The sequence below is a fragment of the Arachis duranensis genome, chromosome 9 (genome assembly GCF_000817695.3).
Source record: "Arachis duranensis cultivar V14167 chromosome 9, aradu.V14167.gnm2.J7QH, whole genome shotgun sequence".
Lineage (NCBI taxonomy): Eukaryota > Viridiplantae > Streptophyta > Magnoliopsida > Fabales > Fabaceae > Arachis > Arachis duranensis.
Window position 1 is genome coordinate 101618045 of NC_029780.3, and position 15871 is coordinate 101633915.

Consider the following 15871-nt stretch of genomic DNA (forward strand, 5'->3'; position numbering starts at 1 on the left):
TGGCTCACCTTCCTCTGCTGGTTACATGTTGGCCAAAATTCAATAAAACTGCTGGCTCCCTAGACTTTTCCTTTTATTTTAAGGACAATCCTTATTGAATATGATTATAAAAAATCTAGGTAATCATTAGATCTATCTTTATAGAATTATATCATTATACAAATAGGCTATTTTTTCGAAAAGTTAGTTTGTACTTCCACTATTTCTTTAAGATGGAATTCCTTTTCTAAAAAGGAGTTTTACCTCTTATCATAGACACTTTGTCATAAGAAGAGTGATAAAAATAATCTCATTATTTCTTTAGGGTAACCAATAAATCTCATTTATTGGACCTAATATCAATTCTATTGTTGTGCAATCTCTTAACACATATAAGACATCTCCAAACTCTAATGTTCTTGAGTTTCAGCTTATGCCTTTTTCATATCTCATATGGGTAAAAAAATTAATTTAATGAGAAATTTGTTAATTTAGCAACATTTTAAAATGTAGTCCAAATATTTAACAAACAGTGATCCTCAATTAAATCAAATTCCATGTTTCTTTAAACATGATAGAATATATAGAGTACTAGTATTTGTGCGTTGAGAGTGATTCTCATTCTCTATTCAATAGAATATCAATTAGATAATTAGAGATTTTACTTTAAACTCTTATAATAAAAATATTCAATATCTTTATTATTGGTCAAACCAACCCTTAAGTGCAATTTTGATACGCATCCTCAATACTCATATTGAGCTTTTCCAAAAAGACCACAAACCATAATCATATTAGAGCCAATTATAAATTGTTTGCAACAAAATAAATCTCTAAAAATGCTTGTAAGAACAATTCTCGCTAAAGCCATTTGGCTAATGGCATTCCAACTTCTAAAGTTGTTTAATTCAAAATATATTGCCCAATACTCCCACTAGTTTAAATAAAATCTTTGATAGTCATACTATCTTACTTTGGACACCGTACATCTTCTCAAGATGTTCAGTAATAAATAGTGGGTATATGCTTTTGAAATTAAAACTCATGGTTGTCAAAACAACCCGTATTGTAGTAAAATAATATTTTAGATACTTCATAAGTACTGACTGTTCCATCACCAATTTTATTGGATAATATTATTTCAATAGAATTATCATCTCAATGATAACTTTTTGAAAAAAAAACAATTTTAAATTGTAGCCAATACATTACTTTCAAGCATGCCACACAAAAAATGGACATATTTAAAAATTTAAAATATGAAAGTAAATCAAGAAATCTATATTTCTTGCAAAATTATTTAGAATCATGAATGAGTACCTTGCTTGTCAAGTTGTTATTCATACCTATTCCAAATAAACATGATTAAATTAAATCCCATACAATTATAATTCCAAATAATTATCTGGTTGTCAGACAATTATTTAATTGAATTATATTTTATACCTCTACGTTGTCTAAGTTCAAGTATAAAATTAATTCTCCTTATGCATCATCATATACATCAATAAATTCTATCCGTAATTACAAGTCGCCTGGTTGTCAGGTCGTACCTTGTAAACAAGAGATAATTTTATTTTTGACAATATCCTAACTTTTAGGACTTATCTCTATTGTTAGAGAATTTCTACCAGTATTTTTGGATTAAATTCTATACTCCCAAGTTGTCTAGGTAAAAATATAAAATTAAATCCTTAATACATCAAATGTATATACTGATTATTATCTTGGAAATAAAACTTCTGGTTGTCAGGCCACTCTTCATAATCAAGAATATTAGAAAAACTAATTTCAAAAATTATAGTGTTCAAAACACATCAATCAAATTAAAATTTGATTTTTCATGTACTAACGTTTAGCCTTAAAAATTATCAAATCAAATTTGACTTTTATATATACACTTATATATAAGAAACGAACAAAAGATATTTTGCATCTTATTCCTTTTATTGTGATCAAAATCACAATAAAATTTAATAAATAAATAAAATCAAACAAAATATTTTATTATAAATATAACTTTTCTATTAAAAAATGATAATTTAATCACAATTAAATAATAAAAATAAATTAACTATTAATTTATTAGAAAGCTATCTTAATGGAAATAAATACATCACATGCTTAAAAAAAATTTGAATTAATCCTATTAATTCACAAACTTTAAGAAAATAGGAATAAAAATTTAAACACAAAAAAGCCAAAGCTCTGATATCATTAAAGGATTACTTTCTTTTCTTCCGCTGTGTGTGTTATGAACACATGGTAATCCTTCAATTAGTCTATTGAAAAAACTGCTATTTAATTCTATGAACTAAAGTTTGGTGAAATGGACATGCAAAAAGAAAAGGACATGGGAAATTCAATTTTAAAAGAAATAAATGGCTAAACGTGTTGTAAAAAGTTAATAAATTGAAATGTTTAGTGCAAAATATAATTGATTCGTTACTCATAAACTCAAATTGTATCCGTCTATAAATCGAAATCATAATAAATATGAACAAGAAACTGTTTGAAATTTGAATAAAGCTAGGAAACATGTGCTAAAGACCGCGTTTTTCTCTCCTAACGAGCTTATCTCATAAAAATGGATATCACTCTATGTAGAATCAAACTAATATCCTCAACAAATTAAAGAATACTAATAACCATTTACGATACAAATAACTTTATAAATACGGGGCCAAAGATACGTTAAAGGTAGATTATTCATTTTAAGATCTCTCATATTTCATCTTAAGTGACTTAAGCATTAGAGTAACTTTGTAGGTATCCACCACCGTCATTATAGAGAAGTTGACGTATACTTCATCCAATCCGAGAAAAGGCAAGTCCAGACATCAAGCGAGCTATACCTTAGAACCAGCGGCCTACACATGAACATTTGGCTCCCACCGTAGGTCCCAATATACTTAATCCCACTATTGTTTTTCTGTCCAATTCTTTACACTTAACCCACTTTTATTTTTCTGTCCAATTATTTACCCTCTTTTGCATGAAATAACCTATGGCAGACAAGCCAAGCAACCCCCTTTTTCCCCACTTAAGTTGAACTATTGGCCATCAACGAATCCCTACAAGCAGAGAAGTAAAAAATGGTCGATTTATTACGTCAGAAGCAAAACAGCTAAAGTAAAGGAGGAGAACATAAGAACACTGAGAATAAAGACGACCAAGACGAACACACGTCGGAAGACAAGCCTATAATAACAACCTCTACAAAGATGACGATGAAGAGGACCAATCCTTTTTCGAAAGATATCATGGACTTTCAAATGCCAAAAAACTTCACCCTACCAACATCACTAAAGCCTTATGAAGGAATGGAAGATCCCAACATACATGTCATTGAATTTTACACGATGATGTTCATGAATGGTGCTTCCAATTCAATTCTTTGTCGAGCATTTCCTACTTTTTTAGATGGTACTGCCTTGATCTGGTTTTCCAATTTGCCTGCAGGTTTTGTATCAAGCTTTGACGAGTTGGCCAACCTTTTTGTCAATAACTTTGCTGCATCAAATATTTATGTGCACGACTTGGATTTTCTCAACATCATAAAGCAAAGTCAACACGCGAGTCTTAAAGACTACATGACGAGGTTTGCCAAGGCAACCATAGAAATACCCAACCTTAACCCGGAAGTCCACCTACATGCCCTGAAGAATGGACTCTGCCCTGAGGAGACCATAGTTGTCACGAAGCCAAAGACGTTAGCTGAATTCTGAGAAAAGGCGACAAAGCATATTGAAATAGAAGAGTTCCGACAAATTTAGAAAGCAGAGAGGCCTAACCCTAACAGAAAGGAGAAAAAGCAGAACAAGTACCCAAGCAATAAAACGGATCAAAAACCATTCAAACTAACACCAAATTTTGACATGTACACCCCTTTCAAACCAAAAGAGAAGACATCATCAAAGACATCCTACACTCCAAGCTGATCAAACCATCGAACAAAGCAAGGACATACCAGGACCAACAATACGTGGACAAGTCCAAGTACTACACTTTCCATCAGAAATACGGACACACCATGGATGACTGTGTTATAACAGAAGACCTACTCGAGAAGTTTGCTTGGCAAGGCTTGCTAGACAAATATATTGACGACCGAAGACAAAAAAGAAATACAGAAGACCTTGGCCAACATTCCAAATCAACTGATAATCACAGAGATAAAGGAAAAAAGTAGACGATAACTCTAATCCACCTCGCCGAATAATAAACTGTATCTCTGGTAGTTTTGCAGGTGGCGGAAGCACTAATTCAGCTAGGAAAAGATCCTACAGAACCATGATGTCAGTAACTAACTCCGATACGACCTATACTACCCACCCACACAGACGATCCAGATGTCACATTTAGTTCTTCAAACTACAAAGCAAGTGACAAAAACCTAGATGACCCTGTAGTCATATCATTACAAGTCGGCAAGCTTTTGGTGAAAAATGTTCTCATGGACCCAGGGAGTAGCTCCAACGTGTTGTTCTACTCCACGTACCAAAAAATGAAACTAAGTGACAAAGCTCTTCAACCATTTTCAGGGGAACTGGTAGGTTTCTCAGGTGATAAGCGTGTTCCAATCCGAGGTTATATATGGTTACAAACAACACTGGATAATTATCCTGATTGTAAAACTCTAGATATTCAATACTTGGTTGTAGACTGTAAAATCCCATATAACAGCATTTTAGGCAGACCTTCTTTAAATATTTTTTGTTCTATTGTTTCCACTTTACATTTATGTGTTAAGTTTTCTTCACAGGACTATAAAAGCATCACCATTCATGGCAATAAAAAAGAAGTAAGACAATGTTATAACACAAGCCTAAAAGCAAATTCTTCAAGACAAGCCGACCAGCAATACGTACAAGCAATTTATAACTCAGAACGCCTACTAGCCTTGGCTGACTTGGACCCACGAACTAACCATCAGGACTGACCTATGCTCACAAACAACTTAACAAAAGTAAAACTGACAATTGATGAAGATAAGCACACCTATATTGGAGATGCTTTACAAAGATAAGAAAAAGAACACCTGATCAAATTACTAAAGCAAAATATCAACCTATTTTCCTGGACCCCAGCAAATATGCCAGGCATAGACTCAAATGTCATCTATCACAGACTTGCCATCAATCCATCTATTCGACCTATAGTTGAAAAAAATGCCATCTTGGTACAGACAAGAGGGAAGCCTCCTTAGAAGAGACCCAGAAACTACTCAATGTTGGATTCATAAAGGAACCCAGATTCACAACCTGGTTAGAAAATGTGGTCATGGTTAAAAAATAATGGTAAGTAGAGGATGTGCGTGGACGATACCGATCTTAACAAGGAATTCACAAAAGACGTATATCCTCTCCCGTGTATTAACAAAGTTGATAGCTCATCTGGTTTTCAATGTCAAAGTTTTATGGATGCTTATTCTGGCTACAACAAAATACTTATGCATTCGTTTAATCAGGATAAGACTGCTTTTGTTACTGACCATGGTAACTTTTGTTATAAGATTATACCATTCGGACTCAAAAATGCAACTGCAACTTACCAAAGGCTAATGGACAAAATTTTTGCTAACCAAATCGGATGAAAATTTGAAGTATATGTTGATGACATGGTAGCAAAGACAAAGTCCAACAACAATCATATCAACGACCTAAAGAAAATCGTCCAACAACTCCAAATATACAACATGAAACTTAACCCATAAAAGTTTGCTTTTGGAGCGCACGACCAAAAATTTCTCATTTCATGCTAACCTACCAAAGTATAGAAGCCAATCCGGAAAAATGTAAAGCAATAATGGAAATGAGAAGCCCCAATTCAATTGATGAACGGATATTTTATATGCTTTTTGGCATCATTTTCATATAGTTTTAGTTATATTTTGTTTAAGTTTTATCATATTTTCATAGGTTTTAGTGCAAATTCACATTTTTTTATTCTACTTTGAGTTGTTGTATTTCACTGTGATTTTAGGTATTTTCTAGCTGAAATTGAAGAGTTTTGGCAAAATCTGATTCAGAGGCAAGGAAAGCGTAGCAGATGTTGTCAAATCCTGACCTCTGTGCATATAAACAAGAATTTCTAGAGCTACAAAGGTCCAAATGACGCGCTCTTAATGGCGTTGGAAAGCTAACTTCCAGAAATATATAGTTTATATTTTTCTTCGAAGAAGCCTGCCCATTCTGGGTATTGAACGCCAAGGAATTACTCCAAAGCTAGCGTTCAACACCCCAAAAGAGCCCCAAAGCTGGCGTTGAACGCCAACCACCCCCTAGTGAGCGTTCAATGCCCACCAAGAGTACAAGGCAGCTTCGATCATCCCCCTAATGGGTGTCCAACGCCCTATTTCTCCAAGTGGACGCCAAGTTCAGCCCAAGAACTCAACTCAAGTGGGCCCACAAGTGGATTTTCACACCTTTAGTATATTCTATCATACTTTTGTACTTCTTAATTATTAGGTTATTATATATAGAACAAAGATCACCCCTGTTAGAGATCTTTGCCCATTTGAACCTTTCACTATTGTCTTTTGTATAGTATGAGCAACTGAACTTCCTAGGTTAAGGTTAGGAGCTCTGCTAATTCTTATAGATTACTAATATCACTATTCTATTTCAATCTATGCTTGATTCCATTCTAAGATGTATCTTCGTTCTTCATCCTAATGAATTGGGAGTGTAACTTGACCGTCATCCCTATTCTACATGGGTTAACTTGCGAGTCCTTGAAGGGATAGTATTGAACCACAAGCTTAATTATACATCTCTTAGACGGCTAATCCACGACTTCGTTGGGAACTTGGAGACATTAGTTCAGCCGAGGTACTGGGCAATTAGGGCCTTTGTGGTATAGGCTAGAATCATAAAGCGTCATTCTCCGATCCAAAAGATCCGACCTTATCTGTGGCATTTTGAGTAGGATCATCAGATATTGGACTGCTAGAGCTTTGCCTTCGTTCAGATTGGATGACTATTGACACTGGCATTTAATCTGAAGTAGAAGAGATTAATAACTACTGACCCTGGCGTTAATCATCTATAGCTTGTCATGAAATGAATCATCAGAAGTTGAAGTAGACAGTGAGAAAAGTTTACCCAAATGGAGGAAGCATCTCCGAAGCCTCAATCATTCTCTTATCATTGATTTCACACCAACCCAGTAACACTTTATTTATTCTGTTTTTATGCGTTTTTCATAACTATCATCTTTTCTAATCATCTGACTAAGATCTACAAGGTAGCCATTGCTTGCTCAAACTAATAATCTCCGTGGGATTCGACCCTCACTCACCTAAGGTATTACTTGGATGACCCGGTGCACTTGCTGATCTATCTATGCGAATATTGCGGAGTCATTTTCACGCACCATCAATCAAAGAAGTTCAATAACTTACTGGCCGTTTAGCAGAACTATCACGTTTCCTACCTTGGATAGTAGACGGTTCACACCACTTCTTTAAAATATTAAGAAAGCAAAAAGAATTCATATAGTCAGAAGAATGCGAGTGAGCATTCACTGAACTCAAGGCCATACTATCTTCACCACCAATCCTCTAGAAACCAGAACCTGGTAAAGCCCTCTATGTATATTTATCTATCACTAATAATGCTATTAGCTCTATCTTGATAATAGAAATAAGTAAGCAGCAACAACTAGTATATTTCATCAACAAATCTCTACAAAATTCCAAACTCAGGTACTCAAGGCTAGAACAATTAGCCTTAGCTCTTGTCACAACAGTGAGATATCTGTGACACTATTTTCAAAGTCACACCATCATAGTTCGAACAGAGCACCCCCTTAGACAGATCCTAACACGACCTGAGCTTGTTGGAAGATTAATCAAATGGTCTATAGAACTCTCAGAATATGACATCAAATACCAACCACGAGGAGCCATAAAGTCTCAAGCGCTAGACGACTTCATAGCAGAGCTCACCCTTGACAAACCCTCTCTAGGCGATGACATATAGATGTTATATGTCGATGGAGCATCAAACATGCAAAGCTTTGAAGCTGGAATATTACTCAAAAATGGCAAAGGAATAGCTATAGAACAATCTCTAAAATTACCTTCCACGCCAGCAACAACCAGACAGAATATAAAGCACTTATAGCTGGTCTAAAGTTAGCTCCTACACTCAGAATAACACACATTAATGTCAAATGTGATTCCCTATTAGTCGTTCAACAAGTAACAGGTAATTTTCAAGTAAGAAATACACTATTAGAATAATATAATTCAATTGTTAATAATCTTATCTCTTGTTTTGTAAAATTTGGGATATCCTACACACCTTGGAGCAAAACTGCCAAGATGATGTTCTATCCAAATTAGCAACTACTAGAAGTCTCACACATCAGCCAAGCTTATCACAATTAACATTTAATGAGCCCAGTGTAATGCTAACGAGTGAATTGAATGTTTCTCAGGAAGAAGATTGGCGAAGACCATTTATACAATACTTACAAACAGGAATGATACATGATGATATCCAAGATAAAAGACAATTCCAAAGGCGATCAACTTCTTTCACAATGATCGGAACTGAACTATACAAACGAGGATTTTCAAAATCATTGATAAACAATGATGACGCCAAGCTCGCCATGGATGAAGTCCATGAAGGGGTATGCGGCACACACATAGGTGGTAGAAGCCTAGCATCTAAACTACTAAGGGCTGGGTACTATTGGCCTACACTACAAAGAGACTGCACGAACAAAGTCAAACATTGCGATCATGGCCAACGCCACGCACCAATCATCCATAACCCCTCCGAGCAATTACATACATTAGAGGTAAACAGGCCCTTTAGTTAGTAGGGGCTAGATATCCTCGACCCTTTTTCACCAGCTTCAGCTCAGGTTAAATTCTTAATTGTTGCTATAGACTATTTCACAAAATAGATAGAGGTTATACCTTTAGCAAAAATCAATTCTGAAAAAAAATGATATCTTTTGAGTGAAAACACATAATATGTAGATTTGGTATACCTCACTCTATTATAACTAACAATAGCAGACAATTTATAGATAAAAAATTCACAATTTTTTTACAAAATTTTAGAACTATTCATCAATTTTCATTTGTAGAACACCCACAAACTAATAGTTTAACTGAGGCTGCCAATAAGGTCATATTGTAGGCACTTCAGAAAAAACTCAGATTCTAAAGGACAATGGGACCAGCTAATGCCAGAAATCCTGTGGAGTTATAACACAACAGAACAATTATCAACAAAAGAGACTTCCTTTCGACTAGTATATGATTGTGATGCTATGATACCAGTTGAAGTATTTCTCCAATCCACCTAAACTCAAAGCATCAATGACAAAGCAAACGCTGGGCTAAGAGCAATTGAACTCGACCTAATAGAAGAAAATTGTGACAAAGTGTTAATCCAACACATGCAACTCAACTTGTTATAGCACGAAAATACAACAAGAGAATCAAACCAAGGTCTTTCTAGGAAGGAGACCTCATTTTTAGAAAAACAGAAGAAACACGCAAACCACAAGGACATAGAAAAATAAATGCTAATTGGGAAGGCTCATTCCGAGTATCAAAGGTCCTCGGCCGAGGAGCATACAAACTACAAACATTAGAAAGCAATAACCTTCCAAGTACTTGGAATATTTTGTCTCTAAAACTTTACTATAGTTAAGTCTATAAGTTAGGTCCGATGATGTACTCTTTTTTCAACTATTAGATTTTTTTCCTAAATTGGGTTTTGCTGGAGACATTTTAACGAGGCATGCCCTATGCATTCATCAACTCTTTAAAATCCACAATCAATGCCATAATACTTTATAAATCATTCTTTATTCTATTTACTACCACCAACTTCACTGGGTTATAGAATATTTAAATCAAACATACTATTACCTATTTTCACAAGCATTATGTCTATATCTTCTCAAAAAACTAAACCAACTAATACTTTATAGAAACACATAGATATGGCACTCAAGTCATACCACACAAACAACAAAATATTAAAGAATATTTTCAAACTAACTATGTGCACACATATTCATATCAACCTAATATCTATTGCAAATCAAAATACCAACATCCATCAAAATACAAATATTGTTTAATCAAAATACCAAATTAACACCGAGACATATCCCTTAAAAAGGCTATTTAACTAAACAGAGTTTATCAAAATGCCTCTACATTTTCATCTCCACCCTCTTGGTTAGATTCATCATCAACCAGTTTTCTGTCAACCATAGCTTTACATGGATCCATATTAGCGAAGTCAGCATCAGGAGCAAAGAGCTTCGCTTGCTGAAAAGCCCTCTCGAACCCACTTGTGAACATCTCCAGCCCATGATGCTCTCTATCATTCTTTACATTCTTCTTCTCTATACCTAACTCCACAACCCTTGCCTCCAAATCAGGTTTATCCTTTTCCAACTTCTTCTCTTTCTCTTTAATAAGAGCCAGCTCCTCACTCAACCTCTTCCTCTCTTCTTTTTTCCAAATCCAACCTCTCCTACATCTCGTACAATTATTATTCTACTTCCGCATTTTCACAAGCCCGTTTCTCCACTGTATTCTTATCATAAGACTCCCTAATGAACAAATTCCTGAGTATGAGATATACACTTCAAGCGAGCAGCCATCACTTACATAAGACAAACAAAATAATATAAACCATCCAAACCTTTGTAACAAAAAATATGTTTAAAAAACTCTTTTTATCTATAAGTATTTAGCTACTCCAACATTTTCAACCAATTTCACATCTGCCAGACTATGACAGTAGTCATCGGACATAAGCATGAAGGAAAAATGCTCACCTCAAAGAGACGTCAAATCATCACTCCCCTTATAGTCATGTAACTCCTTTTGATTTTTAGTAAACTTCTCCACTTTGGCCAAGTCAACATGCTTCTCAATTATTTTTGAACCAGTTAAGTCCACCACCCTACCCTTTTCAACACCAGCCTCTATCTTCTTCCTTTTGTGATTAACCTTTTTGGCGGAGAGGGCTGATTTACCTCGGCCCCATGCTCCATCTTAATATTATTAGTTGAACCTTCTTTCTCCACATTCTTGGACTTAAAAAAAGTCCGAAGACTACTTGTAGTAACCTTAGGAGCTTTCTCCCCTGAAAACACAAACATCAAATATTCAATCACACCATCTCTATCAGTATCCTATTCAAGGAAACTTTGATATAGCTAACAGACTTGACAAGGATATATTGTTCACCATAAACTCAACTATCATTTCATTCATATATTCCATCCTATTTATCCCTAAGATCTACCGAGGATATGCATACAAGACAACGAAAACTTTTTCATCTAATATTCATCTACATAAAAAGGATACTCCTCCTCTACTGACCTCACCTTCACAAACATCTCTTTGAAACCTTTGAACGATGACTTACACAAACTAAAGATGACACAATTAGGTATACTAGCCAAGTTTATCCAACAACCCCTCCTCACACCCTTTTCCTAAAACAACGCAAAAAACACCTCTAAAGATGGTTCTATCTCCAAAAATTCTATCAAAATCTCGAAACTCCTTACAAATGTCTAAGAATTTGGGTGTAGCTGTGAAGGTGCACATTTCAATTGCATCAAGACGTCACGCTCAAACATAGTAAACAAAAACCTAACTTCCAGTTCAACAAAAACACATGTATGCATATAAAAAAACTCGCACCCTTCTCTCTTATGGCACACACAGTTAGACAGATCGCAAGGCAAAAATTGAATCCTATCCGTATTACGAATAAAAGATACATACCCTATCACCAAAAATGATACCCGAAAATAATGATCATTCTCATCTACAACAACTTTCCACCTCCACAATCTCATCGTCCGAATCTTTAGACTTTTCACTCTCCACATCTTTTTTTTTTCCTTTACCCTTTAACAAAATACAAAAATAGTAAAATCACTAACCTTTTTTACTCGCGTTTCAACTCCCTCCTTCTACAAAATGCAATAAACAGAGGCGGCAAATCAAAGTGTCAACAATCTAGGAAATAAATTACTTCTTTAAAAAAGTAAAAGTAACCACCCGGGAAGGCAAAGTTGAAGCCTTGTGAGATACTAAAGCATGGAAACCATTGATCCAAGAATCACTACACACGTAAAGGTATAAGTAACTATTTAATTTCTCTTCTATTTCTTATTTTTATTATTTTTGTTCACCTTTTTTATTTCATTCTAAACAAATTTTGAAATTTTTAAAAAGTCAACTCAAATTGGACCCGCCTATAAATGGGGATCGGAATCACAATAAAAGTGAATAACAAAATACATGAAATTCTAATAAAACAAACATGTGCTAAAGACTGCGCTTCTCTCTCCTAACAAGCTTTTTCCTTAAAAAACAGATGTCACTCAATAGCAGAATCAAGTTAATATCCTTAACAACTTGCAGAACACTGATAAACCGTTTACGATACAAACAACTTCATAAATATCGTTTGGTTCTAAGATCTCTCATATTTTATGTTAAGTTTTTTCTGATTTAAACATTGGAGTGTCTTTGTAATAATCACTGTCGCTGTTCTAGAGAAGTCGATATATACTTCATCCAATTCAAAATAAAGGTTAGTCCAGATATCAAACAGAACGAGCTATATTCAGTATTGTAAAATCAAATAATTGTGAGAGAATAACGTAGTGGGTGTTTATTTAAAATATTGTGGTTGGATAGTTGGTATTAAATACTTAATTGTCTTGATAACCATGTGGAAGGGACAACAGGAGTACTTGACTCTCTGCTCATGATCTAACTTTTATGGGTTAGGAGTTAATGTGTTTTTTTTTTGAGATGTTGTTCGTGAGAGTTTTAGATTAGTAAGTAGTGATGATGAGGTACTATCTAAGTATTTTAAAAATCTAACTACCTGGACAAATGATGCATTAAGAATCCAAGAGCAGTAAACGGCTTTAGCGGAAATAAGCAAATGGGGACAGTGATGGGCGAAGATGTAGCAATATTTATATTTTAGTTAAATGTACTAATTGATGACTGATGAAACATGTAAAAGTGGTGTTTCAATTGTTAGCTCATGAGTTTGTTGTGAATTTGTTGTTGAATCTCATGGATTAATAATTACAATGAGAATGTCTCTTTCTTGTTTTTTTTTTATTGTCTACGGTATCTTCTAATTCGACAGGTCAAGGATTAATCCGTCGCGGATCTGAGGTCCATTTAAAGGTCTGTCGCTGGCCAATGGATTGCTTCATGCACAAGGCGGAATTCGAACCTCCGATACTTACTTAAGCGGACGAGTGAGTTGACCACTTGACCGACTCAAGTTGGTTAATGTCTCTTTCTTCTTGCCATGAACCTGTAATTGTGAGAGGTTCGGTAGTCTCTTTCTTCTTGGCCCTCTTTCTGCATCAACCAGCGGAAAAAATGCTCCATACAGAATGCTTAAATGGGTTGGGCTTAGTCTCTACTCTCTAGGGATACATGCTACTTGAGGCTTTAATTCAGTTACTTTATTTATGGGTCGTACTATACAGTGGCCCAATAAAAGGACAAAGACTTAAAAAGTTATTTGTGATATTATTGTCACTTTTATCTAACAAAAAATATTATTTTTATTTTTAAAAATTTATTTATCTTGTGTCTTGTAAATTAAAAAAATTATTAAAAGTATAAAAAATTTAAATTTTCAATGTATTCATTTTGTATTCATTAAATAAAAATATTTAAATTTTTTTACTAATAGCAAGCTTCTCATATATCTTTAAAATATGTTTGCTAAAGCCTATTTTTAATAATCTCACTATATATATAATTTTTTATATTGTATATTTGTATAAATTTATATAAAAAACTAACATTATCAAATAAAAATAATAACATCTATTCTCAAATTATAATGTCCTCCCTAAAAATTTTAAATTGGGTATTTAATTGAGTATTTAATTTTATTTTTAAATGAGTATTTAATCTCACTATACACATAAAATTTTTTACTTTTATTTTTAATTGAGTATTTAATTTTAAATTAATCTAACCTAAGTTTAATTGGTTCAGATTAATTCAAATTTACTGACAAAAAAATTTAAATACAAATTAATCGATTCGATTTTCTTTTTTAAATTCAAACTAATTCGACCCAAAAACATTCCTAGTATTCATATAATATGACTTATTGGCCGAATATATATATATATGTTCGGTTGTCGGTTTCCGGACAAGTCGGTGGTTAGGTGAGATGGTGGGAGGGCCTTTGATCGCGCTGGAACTGGTCTTGCCGAGTAGCCGGGTACCCGTTGCGGAATGAGAATGAGGGGGGTGCCACCTGCAAAGACACTCCGATGCTCTTGTCAGCAATGTGCAGGCGGGAAGGTGGTTAAATGAAAGGAAATGGCGTACCTCAGGGAAGGACAGGTCCTTCCCTATTTATACTGTGTCAGGGGTGGGCCCAGAGGGGGCGAGCCCACTTTCCACGAAGATTCCCCCCAGCTGTGTTGGGGGAATGGTGAGGACGCGTGTCCAGGTGTTGTGGCGAACACTGAGAGCTCGACCGCTCGGGTCGGGTTCTCGATGGGTCGGTCCGACCCGTACCTGCATGGGCCACACCGCAACAGTGCCCCCACGCGCCGATAATCAGCCGTATAGGCTGTTGGCGGCGAGTCTTCTATCATCGTTGTCGTTTAGTCGGCCGTTCGTGTGAGTGACGCGCTGCCCGCATGCGTGCCCGTTCGTGGTCCGGGGCGTTCCTTCGTCGCCTTGTTTTTTGCGCGGGGCATTAAATGCCCATAAAAGATTGAAAAATCCCGTGTGTGCAAAGACGATTCTGCCCCCAGGTCTTTTGTGCTTCCATTAGAGCGGTTTTGAACAGTTTTACGCTTCTGTTCTTCTTCCATTTATTTTGCCTTCTTGATCATACTGCCCATTCGTCCCTTCTTTGCTCTCATCACACAAAGGCTGTTTCCATTGCTCTAGTGTGCTTCGTCCCTATTCAAACTTCCTCAATTCATCCAGGTAACTACTTCTTCTTCCTTTTACTTTTATGAGTGTTTGCATGTCTGCCATGATCATTTTTCCTGTGCTTGCTCTTTTCCTGTTGTCCATGGGCGCATTTTGTGGATGCACTCTCTTTTTCTTTTGTTGATCGTGGTGTGTCATGGGGGGTTTATGTTTTTGCTTTGGTTTTGGTTTGTTTGGTCCCCCTTGTGGTCACGGCACGGGGGGTTTCTTCGGGTCTTTCCCGGATTCCGGCCTCACGGACTAACCGCGCGGTGCCCCCACTGTAGGTATGCCTCGTGTCGTTAGCCGAGCTTCAAGCTCCGCCGCGGGTTATGACCCGTACGCGTGGGTGGTTTCCGACCTCAGGAACTCTCCCAATCAGATGGGTGAGGAGGAGCTAACGGAGTTTCGTCAGGCCGAATATCTCTGTTGGGGTACCGACGAGGAGGCGAACTATGATGTCTATGTCCCCGCCCCTCACGAACGGCTTTATGAAATTAATTTTAATGCTCCCCGGGTTGCCGATTGGATCTGGTTTTATAAGGCCATGTTCACTTAGGTTGGGGTCCGCATCCCCTTTTCCCCCTTTCAAATGAACCTCCTGAACCGGATTTCCGTGGCACCGTCTCAACTGCACCCGAACAGCTGGGCATCTATTCGCTGCTTTGAGATGGTGTGCGAGTACTTAGAGCTACCGGTCTCTGTTGACGTCTTTCTGTTTTTCTTTAATCTAACCAACCCTTCGAAGGAGGGGAAGCACAAGAAAGGATTCATGTCCTTCCGGTCTGCCCAGGGCCGGAGAATTTTTGGCTTGTTCGAGGACTCCTACCATGGGTTCAAGGACAAGTACTTTAAGGTCCGCCCAGTTAAGGGCCGTCACCCTTTTTGGTTATCTTTGGAAAA